General features: G+C 45.2%; 1 protein-coding gene across 3 annotated transcripts in view; it reads right to left on the reverse strand.

Moving 5' to 3' along the window:
* The window catches only part of CAAP1 (caspase activity and apoptosis inhibitor 1), a 296,318-nt gene that overhangs the window by 158,527 nt on the left and 118,545 nt on the right, over nucleotides 1-19,246 (reverse strand). The window lies entirely within an intron of this gene.

Below are 19,246 nucleotides of genomic sequence, written 5' to 3' on the forward strand. Positions count from 1 at the left end.
TACTATCCCTACTCCAGTTTGCACAACAGCAGGGAAGGTGTTGGATTTAAAATCCAACACATTCCCTGGTGTTGCACGTCCCCTACAGCAAGACGCTGATACGACTTGTGATGTAATGGCATGCGTGGTAACAATGCAGTCGTTGTAACTACTGCGTTGTAAAGCCATTGCGTTGGGGAAACAGCGTTGTAAACGCTGTTTGCATTACTGGTCACTATTGAACTAGGAACCTCATATACAAAGTTTTTTCACTGTAACAAACCCTCAGATTTGGTAAATCTGAAGTTCTGCAACAGGTAAAACACTTTTTGTAATGTACTAAATCCAATTAACGTTTCGGAAAAGATTTTCAGAATTGTTAAATGGCTTGTGTAAACATTAAGGAATAGCTATCAATCGATCAGACATGTATATAGTGATGCAGACCACCTGTGAGGGTCTCAAGGCGTTGGAGAAGCTATTTGCTGGGCGGTGGCTTGTTCATTAGAACTTCCAGGTCTTGAGTTCTTTCCTGAGTCGATGGTGCGGTTCGGAGGTGCAGGGGGAGGTTGTTCCATGCCTTAGCCACCAGGTGTGAGAAGGAGTGTCCTCCACTGCAATTTTGGAAGGGAAGTGTCAAGGGTATCCCTTTCAAGTACTGATTCTGTAATGATCTGCAATAATGTTTTGTGGCCGAAAGCCGGCTGCAAATCATTTCTTTTTTACCACCAATTTAAAATCCAAAATCTATGGTAAACCATTCGCATACAGGAAGGGTCCTCAGGTGACCTCTTACCCCTTGAGAATGTGGACATAAACGTTTTTTAGGAGTAGGCAGTTGTCTATATTTAAAAGCATTCACAGACATGGTGGTCTGCTAACCCCAGCAGGTCACCATTCAACATCGTTCTGTACTTAAATTGTAATGACTCAAAAATGCACTAAAAGTGGATTCAGACTGTTGTAGGTTAAAAGCAAAGAAAAGCCCTTATTATCTGTGCCAAATATTTATTTGTGAAATAGTAGAAGGTGGCTCACACACTCTTCTAGCCCATGTGATCAACGAAAAAATCCAAGATTACTAGCAAGAACCTGAAGGTGCAACTATATGAGGTTCAAACATAGACCAAATTACTACTACTAAGAATTATTATTAGTAAAAATAGCAATAATATTAAAAATAATCACGACTTTTTCGTAAAAGGTACCTGGTTCACAAGCTGTGCCAATTTGTCAGTGCTCAAAATAACAGGTGTTAGTATTAGGCCACTCCATTTACTTAACGTATCAGTCTGAGAAGGATGAAAGGCTAGGCAGTAAACATTCTTCTTTAAGATAACTCTGATAGCCTTAGACCACTCTAAGAAACAATGGCAAGACCTGTTCACTTGTCTGGATGCTGAAATCACTGTGTCCTGAAAACTCGATAATTAACCCATCATGGCCACATATACATACCAAGAAAAGGAAGATGCTATTGCTTGAAGATGGCTTTCGCTAGAAAAAGAGAGGCAGTCTTTCTTACACATGGAACTTTTCTACCAGAAGGATAGATGTTCAGCTATGCAATGTCTATCCCTGAATTCTTGCCTTAAGTACTGAATGAATTCTACAGAATGTATAAGGGATCTCTTGGTAAAAAGTACCGATAGCGTCCTTCCTGTATTGGGAATAAAAACTAGATTGGGTCTGGAACTGCTTTAAATTATTCAGTTGCACGAGTACAGTTACATCTGCACTGAGCTCACTCTCAAACTGGCTGTAACTATGGCTAAAAGCTTTGTGAAAACACTGGGAACAGACGTTAGTTAGTCCAAACGACAGTTGCCTGAATGGAAAATGCTTCCCCGCACTGATAAAGTCCAGAGGGTTATATTGTAATCAGTTGATACAAATAATAAATGGCCATTGTGCAAATCTAAGGACGACATCCTTCACCAATTCTCGAAAAGAACCAAAGCCACTTTAAAACGATCACTTGAAAAACAATTTAAAAAAAATCTGTTGAAACCCCGAAATCTAAAACTGCCTCCGGTTTGGTATTTAAGCAAATAAAACAGAAATGGAGTATGGTGCTTGTATGCGTTCTGGTGCCTTTTTTGTACAATTTGTTCTACTACATTAATTAATAAATTAAGAGACTATTCTAGTGGCTCTTTTAATTCATATATTCCAAACTGTGAGCAGAATGTAGCGTTCTAGTTTATGCACGTCACGCAGACGTGACGTGTGGCGGCCATGTTGGCGGCGATGCGCGCGCAATCCATTGCGCGCCGAGAATCGTACTGAGAGCAGCGCCGGCCGGCGCTCCTCGGATATATTATACTTGTCCTTAAATAAAGCAGAGTTGAACCATACATACCTGCTGCCTGTGGTTATTCAGCAACATTACAGTGGCGACGAGGTCGGGAGGTGCCTTCCAGACGACCACAATAGAAAAAAAAAACGGACCCTCCACGTGGGCAGCCACACGGTATAGAAAGAACCAGACACAGTCATCTGGCCCATCCAGACCCGGGCAAGGTCTACCCTGCACTGCCCTGCCGACGAGACGAACCACCAGAACACAGCAGGACACACCTGAGGTACGGTGAAACCGAGGAGCGTGGCAGCGCCACAGCTACCCACAGAAGCGGCGAATAGGCCAGAGAGGTGGCGCAAACACCCCACGGCTGCCAAGCACACACGCGCAGCATTCCTATGGTTCAACTCTGCTTTATTTAAGGACAAGTATAATATATCCGAGGAGCGCCGGCCGGCGCTGCTCTCAGTACGATTCTCGGCGCGCAATGGATTGCGCGCGCATCGCCGCCAACATGGCCGCCGCACGTCACGTCTGCGTGACGTGCATAAACTAGAACGCTACATATCTCCCCCTTTTACTGAACTTTAAGCAGTCACTTACAAACCATTGTCCAATTCAAAGTCTCGTAATCTGGAGGGCCTCACCACCTGCCTTCCGCTCCTGGTAACCCTGACAGGGCTCCCCGGAGTCCCTTGATACTGCATTCCAGTTCCTTCCATCTCTTCACTCACCACTCCATCATCATTCATGCTTCTCCCTGGCCAGTCCATCTCAGCTCCTTGACTCTCGCTCGCTTCTTCACCTTCTCGCGCCTTCTCTGCACTTGCTCCGTCGCATTGCTCACTTCCGCCTTGTCCCCTTTCTGTGTTCAATTCGTCCACTTCTTCCCATTCCGTTCCAGGTTGTTCCCATCTCAATACCTTGTTGCACCGGGCCATGCAGTCCTGAGACCACACGTTTCCGTCGCTCAGCAGGGCCGCTCTATCATACACTTCCTTGACTTGCATAGGCTTGCTATACTTGCTGTCCCCTTTCTTCTGTAGAGTGGCTAGCTTTACTCTCACCCACTCTCCCTTTTCCAGACCTGTCCCCTTCACATTCCTTTGTTTGTTGTAGTAGTTGGTGTAGATTGTTTGTGCCCTTTCCAGGTTGGCCCGTACCACTGCAGGGGACCACTCGCTGGTGATGACCTTTTCCTTCCAGATCCTGTTGTCATATGTGAAGGGTTCTCGCCCTCTCAATATTTGAAACAGGCTGTACCCCGTGCCGGTGGGGGTTATTCTGTAGGCCCACACCATGTTCTCTAGCGCTTTCTCCCAGTCTTTGTTACTGGATATGGCGGCTTGTATGGCTCCCATCACTACCCTATTGAATCGCTCCACTAGGCCATTTCCGGCTGGATGGTAAATTGCCATGTGTTTGATGGTGATGCCGTTTTTTTGCATAAACTTGTTCCACCTTTCCGACGTGAACTGGGGGCCATTATCGCTCAGAATGGACTTGGGGATTCCTTCCCTTGTGAAGGTCTCTGACAGAAACTTTAAGATGTTCTCTGTGTCCATGGACTCGTCCACTTTCAACTCCGGCCACTTAGAGTATCGATCCATGAGTACGCACACGTACTTCTGTGTGCCCTGGTCATCTAGGACGGGTCCCAAAATGTCTATAGATAGTTCTTCCCACGGATTTAAGGGGGGTCAAACTTCCCTAACGCTGGCCTCAAAGGTTTTAGGGTCTTATCCGCTCCTTGACATTGTGGACACTCCCTGACATGCCTTTCCGCCCTTATGTCCATGCCTGGCCACCAGTAGTTTTGTTTAGCTCTTGCCTTGAGTTTCCCTATGCCTAAGTGGCCCTCGTGCAGCAGGTCCAATAGCTTGGTGGTGAGGTTCCTTGGGGGGATCACCTTGTCTCCTCTGTAGATGAATACCCCTTTATCTCCTAGCGACAGTTCTTCCCTCACCTCGTAGTCGGCTTCATGCTCTCACTCACATTCCTTTTGTCTGGCCATCCTTGTACAGTGTGCTTTTTCACCTCCTTCATATTTGTGTCCTCCTCATATGCCTCTGTTCATTCTTGCAGGCTGATTAGCTTCTCCTGGTCTTCTACGAGAGCTACCAGCTCCCCTCTGCCTGCAGGGTCTTCCTCCCCTGGTTCCATGGCAGCCGCCCTGCTCAAGTAGTCAGCTACTCGGTTCCTATTCCCAGGGATGTACTCCACATCATACCTGAACTCGAGTAATTTTAGAGTCATTTTGGATATCCGGGGAGTAGCATTGGCATGTCCACTGGACGTTAGTACCTTTACCAGTGGCTTGTGATCTGTCTTTAGTAGGAATCGGGTGCCCCACAGGAATTGCCGAAATCTCGTCATGGCCCATACCACCGCCAGCATCTCCTTCTCAATCACGCTGTATTTGCTCTCAGTGTCCGTCAACGCCCTGGATGCAAAGCTGATTGTCTCCATCTCACCTCTTCCTCGGTCTTGCATGAGCACGGCCCCCAGGCCCTTGTCACTAGCGTCGGTCGTGAGTACTGTGGTGCCTTGTGGGTCGCATCCCTTGAGTGGGACAGCTCATGTGACGTCCTTCTTGATAATCTCGAACTCGGTTTGCGCTTCCGGTGTCCATTGGAACGCTGTGCTCTCCCTGGTCAACAACCTCATGTGGTGGGTCTTCGATGCAAAGTGTACCACGAACTTGCTGTAGTACTCCGCCATCCCCAAGAATGACCTGACCTCTTCCTTGTTCTTGGGGGGTGGAGCTTCTGCAATTGCTTTTACGTTTTCAGCCTTGGGTGTGACGCCCTGCACTCCGATTTCATGTCCTAGATACGTCACTGATTCCAGGCCCAATCGGCACTTGGACCACTCTGCTGTGAGGCCTTTGTTCTCCAACGTCTGTAGCACTCTTCCCAGCTTCTGATCGTGGTCCAGTCTGTCACGACCCATCACCAGAATGTCGTCCTGGAAATACTGGACGCCTTTGATGTCTCTGAACAGCTGGTGCATCATTTTCTGAAAGACTGCGGCCGCCGAGGCCAGTCCGAACGGCATGCGGCAGAACCGGTAGCACCCGAACGGGGTGATGAAGGATGTTAGGCTTTTGCTGTCCGGGTGTAGTGCTATCTGATGGTAGGCCGAGGTCAAGTCGATAGTGGAGTACCACCTGACTCCCCTGGTCTTTGCCAACATCTCCTCGATTCTGGGGAGGGGAAATTTTTCCACGACAATGTTCTTGTTCAGTTCTCTCAAATCCACACAGAGCCTGACCTTCCCGTTGGGTTTCATGACTACCACCAAGGGCGCCAGCCATTCTGCGCAGGTGATCGGTTCGATTATGCCCTTCCTTTCCAGTTCTTGGAGTTCCGTCTGAACTGCCTCTCTTACCGCTATGGGCACGTTCCTCACCTTGTGGGCTACAGGGGTGGCTCCTTCCTTGAGCACGATCTTGTGTTGGAATTTTTCCATCTTCCCCACTGTGCCTCCAAACACCCTTGGGTAGTTCTCCTTCCATTTGTTCAAATCGGGCCACTCCTCTGGTTCCGTAAGCAATATTTGTTCCTTCCCTTGAGGAAATATAAATTTTATGGTCAAGAAATGTTCCCTAACGTGTACCCCACCGTCTCCATGTACGAACTTAAAGTGCATGTAACTTCCCTCCTGTGCCAGCTATGAAGACGCAATCTTTTAAATAGAACAAGGGAACCCAGGACGCAATAAGCTAAGGACCATGGGTAGAAACTTATTTCAAAAGACAGCGGTCCTTAGAAAGGAAGGAGAATTAGAACAATAAATATAGACTCGATAGAACTATATTGTTAAGAATGCCCAGCCGGACACTTTAATTTCTTGATGAAAATAGTGTAAAACAAGGGAATAAAGCACACAGTGCGATGGAAGTGGGACACCAGCCGATGTCCAACCAACACACTTGGGGGACAGAACAAAGAGGAGGGAATATTCAGGCAACAGCAGGTTATCAATCAATGAAAATTGCAACAGTGATAATCCACATTGTACACACATGCATGTACAAATAATATATTAACTTTGCATTTAGTGTACTAATTGTCGACGACGTTTCGAACCATACATATTATTGGTTCTTCCTCAGGACAAGGAATAATTGCCTAAAGAATTAGTAAATCAGCTTAAGCCCCTGAACAGACATAAATTTGTTGTACATACAAACAGAACAAACATATTACAGATTAAAAATGAGAGAAAGGGGAAACAAAAAAAGGTTGGAACATGTCAGTTAGTTGCTCGCTTGACTTCATTGCATAATTATTGCCACACTCACTACATGCCAGAGTGTTTAAGGTGAGGAGGTGCGATACATGCCATGCACGCACAGTGAATTTCCAGATCAATCGAGTTGTATTTAATAAGACTGACGGCATAACCCGTGTTGACTGTGATACGAGGGGGACATATGTCCTTGCACTGGGTGACCGCAAAAGCAAGTGGTTTGCGTCGGTTCATAGTGTGAACGTCTCGTTAGTGACAAATTGTGACGTGGTGACTAATTGACAGAAGGTCATAATAGTGAACACAGCATGCGAACTCGTGAAGGACGTGAACCAGCTCTAGATGAACAGCTTACCAGTCCGGATATGGTGAGGGTCGTTTTTTAAAGAAAGTCTACTGACATTGGTGACTTTCTAAAGGCAAAAGAGGGGGATATGGTTTGTTAGAATTGGGGGTGGGCATGACCTTGCTATCGCCCATGGGGTTTTATAAAGAACTTACCTAGGGATTATATTCTGCCCAATTACTGTGGGGTCAAATGGGGAACAATGCCCAGGTACAATAATCTGCAGAGGGAAAAGCACAATAGAGTGCCGTTTTAGTTCGCCTAATGTTAATCCGGGAAACAGATTTTCGGAAAAAACGTTTACCAGATCGAGTGTTGTAAGCCTACTACACTCGTTCTGATAACCTACTGGTGACATCCAGCGCCACAATTGTAGAGCGCTTACCTGTAATCCGGAGGGTGCAGGTCCGCAATGGGGGTCCTTGCACAGCGTGAGGATATCTTCACAACCGGGAAGACGTCTCGGGACCCGGTGTTAGAGTTCCCGAGTGCGGTCACATGGGGCAGTTTGGCCAATCGGAGCGCAGCTCGGCGGGGCGGCCATTTTGGATAGGGCATCAACCTCAATGAGTAGGCAGAGAGCGCTCTACAATTGTGGCGCTGGATGTCACCAGTAGGTTATCAGAACGAGTGTAGTAGGCTTACAACACTCGATCTGGTAAACGTTTTTTCCGAAAATCTGTTTCCCGGATTAACATTAGGCGAACTAAAACGGCACTCTATTGTGCTTTTCCCTCTGCAGATTATTGTACCTGGGCATTGTTCCCCATTTGACCCCACAGTAATTGGGCAGAATATAATCCCTAGGTAAGTTCTTTATAAAACCCCATGGGCGATAGCAAGGTCATGCCCACCCCCAATTCTAACAAACCATATCCCCCTCTTTTGCCTTTAGAAAGTCACCAATGTCAGTAGACTTTCTTTAAAAAACGACCCTCACCATATCCGGACTGGTAAGCTGTTCATCTAGAGCTGGTTCACGTCCTTCACGAGTTCGCATGCTGTGTTCACTATTATGACCTTCTGTCAATTAGTCACCACGTCACAATTTGTCACTAACGAGACGTTCACACTATGAACCGACGCAAACCACTTGCTTTTGCGGTCACCCAGTGCAAGGACATATGTCCCCCTCGTATCACAGTCAACACGGGTTATGCCGTCAGTCTTATTAAATACAACTCGATTGATCTGGAAATTCACTGTGCGTGCATGGCATGTATCGCACCTCCTCACCTTAAACACTCTGGCATGTAGTGAGTGTGGCAATAATTATGCAATGAAGACAAGCGAGCAACTAACTGACATGTTCCAACCTTTTTTTGTTTCCCCTTTCTCTCATTTTTAATCTGTAATATGTTTGTTCTGTTTGTATGTACAACAAATTTATGTCTGTTCAGGGGCTTAAGCTGATTTACTAATTCTTTAGGCAATTATTCCTTGTCCTGAGGATGAACCAATAATATGTATGGTTCGAAACGTCGTCGACAATTAGTACACTAAATGCAGAGTTAATATATTATTTGTACATGCATGTGTGTACAATGTGGATTATCACTGTTGCAATTTTCATTGATTGATAACCTGCTGTTGCCTGAATATTCCCTCCTCTTTGTTCTGTCCCCCAAGTGTGTTGGTTGGACATCGGCTGGTGTCCCACTTCCATCGCACTGTGTGCTTTATTCCCTTGTTTTACACTATTTTCATCAAGAAATTAAAGTGTCCGGCTGGGCATTCTTAACAATATAGTTCTATCGAGTCTATATTTATTGTTCTAATTCTCCTTCCTTTCTAAGGACCGCTGTCTTTTGAAATAAGTTTCTACCCATGGTCCTTAGCTTATTGCGTCCTGGGTTCCCTTGTTCTATTTAAAAGATTATGTAGCGCAACTTTCTGGTTGCAAGGGTTCGCACCCTTACCCCCTCTTGAAGTGGGTTACTTTCCCTTGTTCATCCTCCCACTTACACCCTCCTGACCACCCCCCCATTCCCTCCTCCTTCCTTGTAACCTGGTTGGCATGTCAGACCATACGCCCCTATATGACGAGGAGCATTTCAAGAAACTCCTAGAAGGTCCGTCCTTACTTACAGACACTCCTGATAGTCCTAGTACACTCAATGTCCCCCTTCGTGATCAACTAGAAAAAATTAAGAAAAAAGCAGTCAGACTAGAACTTATGATTCTTCTTCTCACCCAATATCTTAAGGCCAAAATTATTCCCCTAGGGTTACAAGTCCGCAACATACCGGGGGTATTTACGGACAACCCAAAATACACCACAGGGTTCAGTTACATCAGCACTAACTGCTCTAGACAGTGGATGGCACTAGGCATTGACATTGCCACTGAAGAACTTAAGAAATTGGAACTGGAGATTTTGGATATTGAAAAACAAATCAAAGACAAGTGCACTGTACCAGATTGCCAGAAATTATTAGATGAAGTGACAAAAACTGTAGGCGACTTTCACAGAATAGAGTTGAATAAGAAAACAAACAAAGTAAAAAAGGATATTAAAAACTTTTCGCAGGAGAGAGCATATCCCTACTTGGTCAAAGATGTTTATACCAACAGAGCATACAGTGGCCCCCAAAACTACAATCAAAGACCGTGGGGTCGTTACAATAATCGACAGACATTAGTCAACTTTTCTGATACTTCGGCCGAGTCATCTGACAACTCTGACCAAGGAGAAGCACCTGGCCCATCCAATAGACCGCCTTTTTTACCGCGAGGCCAGGCCGACCCCCCAAAGAGAGGGAAAACCAAACCAGCACAACGTTGGCCTTACCCACCGGGCGAACGCAGCACCAGGCGCCAGCACTACCAATGGTAGATTTACAGTTCCCAATGGTAGATTCACAGCTTCCCCTGTTAGCGAATGAAATGTCTATCCCTAGTGATCCAGCAGTTTCTCACTCCTTGCCTATCTTTAATCTTACAAAATATTCCCTCTCCAGCAGTGAATTGTCATTGCTTAGTAAGGGTCTGTCTTTTGTGCCAACTATACGTCCTAATTATTTGGACACTCAAACAGAACTATTGCGTTTTTTTAGGAAACTGAGACTACATGCTTTTTTCCTACTTCATCCAAAACCTGCACCAATATCTAATACCCCTTTTAGACCACCTTCCATTTTTTCACCTACTAGCAGTATGGTACCACCAGAAATTTCTACTTTTGAAAAACTGGTTCTGAATGATCTCTCAACCATTGAGAAGCGCCACTCGTTTATACCATACAACATCTCATTAGACGAAAAAAGAGCAATCACAAACCTAAAATCCAATTCTGCACTTGTCATTAAAGCCGCAGATAAAGGCGGTGGAATTGTCTTACAAAATCTTGATACATACAAAATGGAAATCCTTCGACAATTAAACAACCCTGCTCACTATGTGAAACTCCCCAGAAACCCTACTAGCGAGATAAAAAACTTGATACAATTAGTCACCAAGGAAGGGCTTGATTCTGGCTTCATCAGCAAGAAAGAATATCTTTTTCTGAATGCACAATCACCACGCACTCCGGTGATATACACGCTTCCTAAGGTGCACAAGAATTTGGAACATCCCCCGGGCCGACCAATTGTGTCGGGATGTGGTTCAGTCCTGGAACCTCTTGGTCTGTTTGTCGATTATTTCATCAAAGAATTTGTGCCTACTACCCAATGCTATATTCGGGATAGTATGCATATGATCAATCTGATAGAGGAACGTCCCTTTGATTCCACGTCCAGTGTGCTCTGTACTCTGGACGTCGAGTCACTGTATACCAACATACCACAGAACGACTCTATGCTGGTTATTCAAGACATTCTCAACACACGCCCTAGACCACATCGCATGCCAACGACATTTATTTTGCAACTTCTAGAGATCTGTCTATCCAAGAATTATTTCCTGTTTGATGGCCAATACTATGGCCAGATCAAAGGTACCTCTATGGGGGCTGTTTTTGCCCCCAACCTAGCGGTATTGTATATGGATAGCCTCGAGTATGGACGCATCCTTACCACGTCGAATCCCTTCCATAGTGGCATAGCCCTATGGAAGCGATATATTGACGATATCTTCATGATCTGGAGTGACTCTGAAGAACTATTACCCCAATTTTTACACTGGTTAAACTGTAATTGCAGTGGGCTCACTTACACCTTAACCACCAGCCACTGCAGCATTCCCTTCCTAGACCTCATGATACAGGACAGAGAAGGACTTCTGATCACTAGCCTATATAGGAAGCCAACTGAGCGTAATACTTTGTTGAGTTACACGAGCAACCACCCTAGGGCCCTCCGTGATTCCCTGCCCTATTCACAGTTTTTGAGGCTAAGAAGAAATTGTTTCCTTAAAGATGATTATTTCAAAGAGGCCACTGTACTTAGCACCAAACTGAGCGCCAGGGGCTACCCACGCAGACTCATTAAATCCTCGCTAAAAAGAGCCTGGTACTGCCCCAGAGAAGTATTGTTAGAGCCCAAAGTTAAAAAAACACAGGACCGGCTGGTCTGTGTGACAACTTTCTCTCCAGCATCCAATGCACTCACTAAGAGCATTAAAAAACACTGGCCAGTGGTCAATGCAGGTCTGCTCCAATTAGACAAACCGATGTTTGCCTTTAAGAAATCAAAGAACTTAAAAGACCATTTGGTGCGTGCAGCATTACCCTCTCCACCCCAAGCAACAACCATTGACAATCTTTGGGGCCTCCCACGGCTAACAGGGCACGTTAAATGTGGAAACTGTTCCATGTGTGGTAGTACCATGGAAGGTAAAGAGTTTACGCACAACGACATCAAGTATACTCGTAGAGATTTCTCGAATTGTAATAGCACTAATGTTATTTATGCTATTGTGTGCCCATGTCCCATGATTTATATAGGACAAACAACACAGAAGGTGCGTACAAGACTGTGTCAACACAGAAGCAGAATACGCTGCAGAACGTTGAATGCACCTCTGGTTGATCACTTTACAGAACTGTCACATTCTGAAATGGACTTTAAATGGACTGTCATTGAGGTGATCAAACTCCCTAACCGTGGAGGCAACTTACAGCAGCTACTCAACAAACAAGAACTCCGTTGGATTCTGAAGACCCGAAGCTTGCACACTGGGCTGAACCGCATGGAAGACTGGACTTCCCTAATCTAGTGTACATATATGTCCTTTGGTATTCAATGTATGTTGTGTTTGGACATAACTTCTGACCTCTTTTGGGACTGTGGCTTGGATGTGAATTTGCCACTAGATCTGTGTTTCAAGATTGAGCACTGCATGGTGTGACTGTAATGCTTAATTCACTTTACCAAGTGATTTTCACTTCCATTCACTTTTTAAGTAATTTTCACAAAAAAAATAATTTTAATTACCCCTCACTGCTCCCTCGAACCCCGCCCCGGTATTAACACTTCCAAAAGGGCCGTCGGTCTAATCAGTAACTTGTCCCTTGTTACTTTTTAGCTTCCCATTGTCGAGTCATGTAACTCCGGTAACTGAAGGACTTGTATTAAGTCCTCCCTCTCTGCCTACTCATTGAGGTTGATGCCCTATCCAAAATGGCCGCCCCACCGAGCTGCGCTCCGATTGGCCAAACTGCCCCATGTGACCGCACTCGGGAACTCTAACACCGGGTCCCGAGACGTCTTCCCGGTTGTGAAGATATCCTCACGCTGTGCAAGGACCCCCATTGCGGACCTGCACCCTCCGGATTACAGGTAAGCGCTCTACAATTGTGGCGCTGGATGTCACCAGTAGGTTATCAGAACGAGTGTAGTAGGCTTACAACACTCGATCTGGTAAACGTTTTTTCCGAAAATCTGTTTCCCGGATTAACATTAGGCGAACTAAAACGGCACTCTATTGTGCTTTTCCCTCTGCAGATTATTGTACCTGGGCATTGTTCCCCATTTGACCCCACAGTAATTGGGCAGAATATAATCCCTAGGTAAGTTCTTTATAAAACCCCATGGGCGATAGCAAGGTCATGCCCACCCCCAATTCTAACAAACCATATCCCCCTCTTTTGCCTTTAGAAAGTCACCAATGTCAGTAGACTTTCTTTAAAAAACGACCCTCACCATATCCGGACTGGTAAGCTGTTCATCTAGAGCTGGTTCACGTCCTTCACGAGTTCGCATGCTGTGTTCACTATTATGACCTTCTGTCAATTAGTCACCACATCACAATTTGTCACTAACGAGACGTTCACACTATGAACCGACGCAAACCACTTGCTTTTGCGGTCACCCAGTGCAAGGACATATGTCCCCCTCGTATCACAGTCAACACGGGTTATGCCGTCAGTCTTATTAAATACAACTCGATTGATCTGGAAATTCACTGTGCGTGCATGGCATGTATCGCACCTCCTCACCTTAAACACTCTGGCATGTAGTGAGTGTGGCAATAATTATGCAATGAAGACAAGCGAGCAACTAACTGACATGTTCCAACCTTTTTTTGTTTCCCCTTTCTCTCATTTTTAATCTGTAATATGTTTGTTCTGTTTGTATGTACAACAAATTTATGTCTGTTCAGGGGCTTAAGCTGATTTACTAATTCTTTAGGCAATTATTCCTTGTCCTGAGGATGAACCAATAATATGTATGGTTCGAAACGTCGTCGACAATTAGTACACTAAATGCAGAGTTAATATATTATTTGTACATGCATGTGTGTACAATGTGGATTATCACTGTTGCAATTTTCATTGATTGATAACCTGCTGTTGCCTGAATATTCCCTCCTCTTTGTTCTGTCCCCCAAGTGTGTTGGTTGGACATCGGCTGGTGTCCCACTTCCATCGCACTGTGTGCTTTATTCCCTTGTTTTACACTTTTTCATCAAGAAATTAAAGTGTCCGGCTGGGCATTCTTAACAATATAGTTCTATCGAGTCTATATTTATTGTTCTAATTCTCCTTCCTTTCTAAGGACCGCTGTCTTTTGAAATAAGCTATGAAGACGCAAACACATTTGCGTCCAACGTTAACATGTCCTCTTTCAGACCCACCCTGAACGGATTGAATATTCCGTTTCTAAGTATGCCTTGCCAACGTCTTTTTGTGGTGTACTTTACACGTTTTTCCAGCCCAGGCGAAGTAGGCCCTGAATTCTGCCATCGAGCCTTTTCCTGCCTTCAGACTTTGAAATGCCTCAGCCTGGGCCGGCCTCTGTACCCGTGACCTCTGCCTTACTCCCTGCGCGGCTCTCGGCGCTTAGCTCAGCCTGTTGCCTGCCAAGACTGTATTCAACCTTCGAATTATCTGTTCCGCTTCTCAAAAAAATACATTCCTGCCTACTAGTTTAAGTAAACATCCTTCCAGCTGCAGAGCAAAGGGCCCGGCCTCACTGTCTCCGTCCAAGTAATTCATAGTCTCTGTTACCATGGTAGGCCCATGCCCCCTCGCATCTCATGCAGACACCTAGACGCTTATACACGCACTCACAGTCAGTATAGAATAGCCTCTGTCCGAGAGACCTTTTTCCTTCTAGATAATATGGTTCCCAAACATCAGATATCAGATATGATATAGGAACGAGTTGATCTGACATGCCAGACTTCTGTCTCTTTCCTCTAGTGTAAATGTCAAGTCCCCTGCACCCTCCAACTTTACGTCAATCACACGTCATGCAGCTGCGCGCGCATCCTAGCTACCGATTCCTGCTGACTCTGCACTATTCTGTCATAGAGCCACCCACTTCTGACACTTACATGTGACGTTTCTAGAACACACCTCTGTGCACGCCTTAGTTCACGCCTTCTGATTACGTATTGCTAACACGTGTGTATCCTTATCTTGTTTCTCTCAGCTGTTACGCCTTCTACATTGACTTCTATTGTGTATATTAAGTATAAAAGTAATGTAATGTCAATAAAATATGCTCTATCCCTTCCTGCACCCCAGTGGTGGCAGGAACCCGATATCCGGTACCAGAACCATTCCTTTTTAAGGAATAAAACCCCTAAGAACTCTAACACCACGGACTCTGCGTCTTTCTTTCCGATTGAGTTATTTTTGTTTAAGTACTTACCTGCATAGAAATTAAGACGGTAAATCAAATATTTACCACATTATTTTGGCGCCCGAATAGGGACCCCTCCCCCACCCCACGCGCCGGTTGGTGCGTTGCAGCCTTGGTCCCCTGCCACAGTCGTGACGGACACTACGCGTACCCGCAGGATTTCCTGTATCTCCCTCAGGCCTACGGAGGTGACGGAGACTGCGATCAGCACCCAGACGAGGCGGTGAGGAGTGCGGAGGATCCCGACCAGAGCCTAGCCGAAAGAAGCAAGGTCCGAGGTGTCAAGAGGCCCACCAGTTCCGAAGTTCCGAAGTATTCACGTATCGAGTCGAGTCGAGTCCGGTCCGGTCCAGTCCAGTCGAGTTTTCCGAGGCCTTCTGTTCCGTGCTTCCCGGTGAGTACCATTGCTGGGGACGCATCTAGACGGGTGCATTATTATGTATCCGGTAAAGACGGGTTTGGGTACACAAACACGGTCTGCACTGTTTTAGACAGTGTATCTGTGCTGTTTAGCAGTACATCTAGCATCCAAGTTCTTGCACTGTTCTCAACAGTGTATCTGTGCTGTTTAGCAGTACATCTAGCATAAAGGGTAGTAATATGTGTTCAAAATGTTTCATGTGATTAATGTCGTGGTATGAGTGACTGTTTTGTGTACATTACCGTGTTTTTGTGTAACTAGCTGTGTTCAGAAGTAAGTGACAAGTATCGAGTATCCAGCACTAAGTAACAAGATGCCGTTTTTCAATAAGTTAAGACAGATAGGAACTAGGAAAGGGATGCTAGAGGAAGAAATTCCTATCCCCCCCTAGGGACACTCCTGGAAATTTTATGTACCATAAGCATGGCTTAGATGCCATACTGTACCTAGATTTATGGGCCGATTATACTAAGCACTTAGAAGAAAGACACAGATGGCCCGTTACAGGAACATGGGATGCCGAGTGCATCATGAAAGTAGAGGAAGCACTATGGAAAAAGAAAGCCAGACAAACTCAGAAAGACGCCATAGAATTTTGGCGTAAAGAATCACATAAACGTGCCGAAAAAGCACTCCGAAGAGAAGACAGACATAGAGAAGAGTCGGATAAAGTCCGAGAAAACGAATTAGTTAATGAGGGGATCCGAGTAAAGGCAGAACAAGTAGACCGCATGCGAAATAACCTTGTAAATGGCATGTACTTAGTGACCGAGGGTTCGCCTGAAGCCACTTCAGAAATACCGAAAGATCTGCCGCCACCATTGGTTCCAACTAAAGTAAATCACAGGACTACAAAGGACATATTCCTTGCTTCCTATCTAGATGATGTAGCTCCCGCTTACACCAATCCACCTGCCCAGGTACCACCTACTGACGGTGACGGAGGTGGCAACCCACTCCAAGATAATGTCCCGCCCGTACCACAACAAAGTTCACCCGCCCGGAATCCTGTTCCACCTGTTCCTCCACCACTTCCTACACCTAAGATAAATACCCTGAATCCGTTTGGGCCTGACCCTGGAAAAACACCAGTTCAGTTACTTACACAGTCCCCACAGACAAGTCATGCTCAAGCCTCCGCCTCTGGAGGTGCGACAGGAGGTTACCAGACCCCGCCACAACAACATAGGTTAAACATAAGGGACATATTAAAGAACCGTACACCCCGAACCTCAAATTTCGACATACTTAAAGAACCCCTTCCAGTTTGCAGATACCATCCAGTACCCGGTAAAGACGATAGGATGTTATTAGCATCTCTACGCTTACGAAAAGTTACAGATTACTTAATGTTGTTACCAGGAATGACTGATCATCTAGATAGAATATACCATTTTATCCAGACTGGGGAAGATCCTGACTGTATTAAAGAGGCCCTGGCTCACCAGAAAGCTGACACTCAAGGTTGTATATTACGCTTCTTCATAAACTGTCTAATAAGAGAACGAGACAGGCCTGGGGTAGACCAGGACGAAATGGATGCACTAAACAAATGGGGCCAGAACATAGCCGAGGGAAAACACGATAAACAGAATTGTATAGCAAGTATGTACAAAAAGATCAGGAAAGAAGTAATAGAGATACACGAAAGAAAGAAACAAGAAAGGGAAGCAGATAACGACCGGCTTGATTCCTCCGAGGAGGACGACCGAGAGGAATCCGAACAACAACCTAAAGAAATGATAGCGTACGTGGGTAAGGGAAATTACCTTAGGAAAGGTATTCGCCCAGAAAGCAAGAGAGTTTTTCTGTCTGGTATATCAAAACCGAATTCTTCTGAATATCTGTTTCAAGATACCGATAAAATGCTTCAAGAACAAATGGGGTACCATGTACTCAATTCTATGGATGAACAAGAACTAGCCCGGTCAGCAGTACTATGGGTTGACAATCCTAGCATATACAATGATGATACCGTAGCACAGACATTTCTGAACCTTTCCCCAGACGAGCAGAAATTAGCGGGTGTATACATGATTCAGCATCTTCTCACGTTATACAGAAACCAACATTCGGACCCAGGTCCCTTACCTGATACATTAGAAGCACTACTTATGAATAGATGGAGAGGCCTAAGTACCAAGTTGATTCAAATAATTCTAGAGCAACGACACAGATATAACGCCTTCTTAGGCCCACAACAGGTTTCAGCTCCGCCCCCAGAAAGAAAAATGTTTCATTTGGAGCATTTTGACAGACAGAATCCTTTACGAGAAGTACACCCAGTTATGGGTGCAGATAATACCCTGAAACGCGTGTATGTGTACACACCTTTGACAAAGTTAGAATTGTTAGAAATGAAGAAACTAGTACCCTGTCACGATAAAGACCCTGCAGGTTTTCACCGAGAACTTAAGGATATGTTACTCATGGGAGACTACACATATACGGATATTATGAAATTGTTAAAGGTACTGTTGCCTACTGGCATTTATGAGAAACTCAAAGAAAAAGAATGGGAGGTGGGAGATAAAAAGATTATATGGGCTGAAATAGAGGACGAGGAAAAAATTTGTACTCCAGGGCTAGGCCTTGGGGAGAAAGCTAAAGCATTACCAGGTTTGATAGTACAGGTTTTGCCAAGATTATTGACAACTAAAAAGGAAGACTGGGACGCGATCTCAGCCTGTAAACAGAAACACGATGAAGATACTAGTGACTTCTATTCAAGATTCGAGAAATGTTTCATTATTAATAGTGGCCTGAAACCAAGTAGCGAGTCATACCCACACCTTTTTGTAAGTAAATTAGTAGAAAATTCCCTAACACAGGTTAAGAATCGTGTATATAAAGTCGAAAGTACATGGCAAGCAAATACGCCATCCCAGATGTTACAAATGTTACAATATCATCAGAACAGAATTAGAGAAGAACAAGAACATGAACAAAGACGTATGAAAGACACGAAAATGAAAATACTAGTTGCCCAGTCAGTCCCAGCTGACGGTCAGAAAAAGGGTGGGACACAGACAAATAATCCAGCAGCTCCCGTTAAAGGGACATGCAACTATTGCAAGCAGCCAGGCCACTACGTAAATGAATGTCCAGTCCTGAAACACAATATAGCGACAGGTAAAACTAAAGAAAGACCGCGTCAGCCTAGACAAGACCAGGTCCAGCCACAGACTTCACAGAACACACAGCCTATACATGCTTCATCACACACCGCCCAGACCGTAGCGGTATCACAGCCACAGCCCATTGCCGCGACTCAGCAAGTTTCACAGCAAATGTACCAGTATGCCCAATCTGATTATCCCGATTATCAGCGATACACATGAAACAGCCTAGAGAGGGAGGTTGGCTTGCCCCTTATCGAGATTCCTGTAGATCAAGAGGGTCCTTACGTACATAGTCAGGTATTGGGAAAAGACAGAAAGTTTTTAATTGACACAGGGGCAAGCCGCACAACAATCAGCCATGATGAAGTCCCAGGGGCACCCCTCTCAGGCTCACAAAATGTTTCCCTTGGTTTTTCAGGAAAGCCTATTGTAAATGAAGTATCAGAACCCGTCCCCCTAGCAGTAGGTCCATTATCACGTGTTACAGACTTGTTACTCACGAAATCATGTCCAGAAAACTTGTTAGGAATAAAGACGCTGAAGGCTCTAGGAGCTGTGATATGTTGTTCTCCGGAAGGAGTTCGACTTTTTCTGCGTGACTTTAAGGGTCACTATGTATTACGAGATTTTGATGTCAGATTGAAAAATGTACCGGAACACCTGTGGGCACAAGGCCCAACCGATGTAGGTTGCATGCACATTACACCATACCGTGTTACACTCAAACCAGGAGTTGTTTTACCCCGAATCAGACAATACAAGTTACCACCCGATGCTGTTGTGGCTTTACTG

This window comes from Lissotriton vulgaris, chromosome 3_1 (genome assembly GCF_964263255.1).
Source record: "Lissotriton vulgaris chromosome 3_1, aLisVul1.2, whole genome shotgun sequence".
Lineage (NCBI taxonomy): Eukaryota > Metazoa > Chordata > Amphibia > Caudata > Salamandridae > Lissotriton > Lissotriton vulgaris.